Here is a 2,309-nt window from a genome sequence, read left to right on the forward strand (position 1 = left end):
AGTTTACAAGAAGGTGTATTGGTGATTGTTCATGTGGAAAAACAATATGTGAATCATTTGTTATTCATGAGTACATCGAATAGACATAATCAACTTAATCCTCTATTCTCTGTGGACCGAAAATTGTAAAGATGCCAGGATATTGTCTGATACAATTTCATTGAAGTGAATGCAAAGAGAGCAAAACGTCGCCATTTCTCTGAAACAACTGTATCTTACAAAAATTCTCAACTCGAATTACAATCTAATTGCTATGATGCCTCTCTGCATTCTGTAAATGAGCAAATAAAAGAGAATGTACAAAGGAAAACCTTGTATTCTATTTATCAAGTTATACAGGAGGAGGTGGCAGGTCTAACAGAAGCCAGAATCCAACACAATCATCCGAATTCAGGTCATTTTGAATAGCAAGGAAGTGCAAACCTCCACAGGCTTTCTTTGCTGCTTCCCAAGCTTCAGCTTCGCTTGTGGATACAGGATTTTTTCTTGTAAGTCGCATAAATGTAGCGGGTAGAGATACCCACCGACAAAATTAACGAAGCCTTGTCCACATCAGCTTCAATCGAACAGACTTCCAAGCCATTCATCCAAGCTGTAGTAGTCCACAATCAAAAGACGATGAACTATCTTTGCATTAAACAGAAATTGTAAAAAAAAGAACATTTGCACAGAACACATTATTTGGTCTCATTAATAGGCTAGAATTATCCAAAGATGTTGCTGGCTATAGGAGCCCGAGCATACAGATGGATTGACCAAACTCAACCTTAAACCAACATTCCTCAATGAATGTACTTTAACTATGACCTACATACCCCCTTGACTTTCGGAAATAGGGAGATATGTATTCAGATGCTATAGTTTGATGTCAGAAGGTTTTAACAGTTCACGCAGATCATCATATTGTTTGTCCAATCACACTGTGCCAATTTAGACCAGCTTATCTGAGTAAATTTGACTAGTAAATAAAAGATTTTGAATGGATTGATATACAGAAATTAATTCGAGATACATTCAAAATAATAGAAGAGACGAGATTCATAAAATTGATGTGAAATAGTTTCAATTTATTTAGCTTGAATTCATGGAAACAAGAAATTTTCATATTAGAAAAGGGGTAGAAAGTTTTGGGATGCATAAAGATGGAAAGTGTATCAAGCAAATTCGGACATAGACCAAGTGTTTTGATACTTGTTAGTGCCCAGCAAATAGAGCAGAAAAATAGATTTCAAATCGAAATGAGCGGATAGACACTCTGTCCTTAGAAAATATGGAGAAGCTTTGAGAACAGACATGTGTTTATGAATGAAATTTGATCAATTAGTCAAGACCCAATCAATTGACACCAAATGCTTCAATCACATATAGGCAAATTGAAGAGACATCCTCAAAGGCGCAAGAATCTTGCGATCATCTAACAACTAAATAATAACATGCAATACTTGAAGCCAGGCTCTGTTTACATCAATGATGGCAGTTACCACATCAATTTATGTGCAGAACCATCTTTGCTTCAAGAAGCCACAACTCCAAGAAAAGTGAATTTTCAACAATACTGAACAAATGCAATAACAGTTTTCAATAAAGCATTGACAACCCACGGTGAGATAACATCTTTTCAAGAAAATGATGTGAGAACCTGTGGTGAAGAAATAAAGAGATCCTTCTATATCGAAATCTCAATTGACAAAATAATAGGAAAATTTTGGATCACCCGTGAAGTTTCTCCACTTTATCTCTCCAACATAGACTTGTCTATATAATACAGATAACTTTAATCTTTAATTGAGCAATCATAGTACAAATTACCACTTCTGCCGAGAAATACATCATCAGACCATTTGAAAAAAGGAATGAATATTTTTTTTTAAAATCACATATGAGAATGATATAAGTAGTCTAATTATTCTTGCTTCATGAGGGTTCAACCTAATGCCTCGGTGTTTTGGGCCCACAACCCCATCTCTGCAAATTCTAATTGACTAACATTGTGGTCATGACAAATGGTTGCACATTAGAAAAGGTTCAATGCCCATATGAACTAGCAAGAAATGATTTCAATGTTGATTAAATTAAGTAGATTGAATTAACTCGAAAAAAGGGGGAAGAAAACGGAAAGTAGTTTAAATTATACTGATAGAGCATATGAGAGTTATAAAAGAAGTATGATGATAACTTGTCAATCTAGGAACAACGCATGTGCTCATGAATTGTCATAATCCATTAAAACAATAAAGTTACAAAAAGATAGTACAGCTATAATACCTGCTAATGGTTTTGCACGTGAGGATGCAACTGCTAGTCCAGGA

General features: G+C 35.0%; 1 long non-coding RNA gene across 1 annotated transcript; it reads right to left on the minus strand.

Moving 5' to 3' along the window:
• Positions 1–235: 235 nt before the first annotated feature.
• Positions 236–2,309, minus strand: LOC125828750 (uncharacterized). The gene is made up of 2 exons (XR_007443058.1): positions 2,266–2,309; positions 236–592 (listed from the first exon to the last, which is right to left on the minus strand). It is a non-coding gene; the product is annotated as an uncharacterized LOC125828750 (long non-coding RNA).

Source organism: Solanum verrucosum, unplaced genomic scaffold (assembly GCF_900185275.1).
Source record: "Solanum verrucosum unplaced genomic scaffold, falcon-dt-bn FXZP01000021.1, whole genome shotgun sequence".
Lineage (NCBI taxonomy): Eukaryota > Viridiplantae > Streptophyta > Magnoliopsida > Solanales > Solanaceae > Solanum > Solanum verrucosum.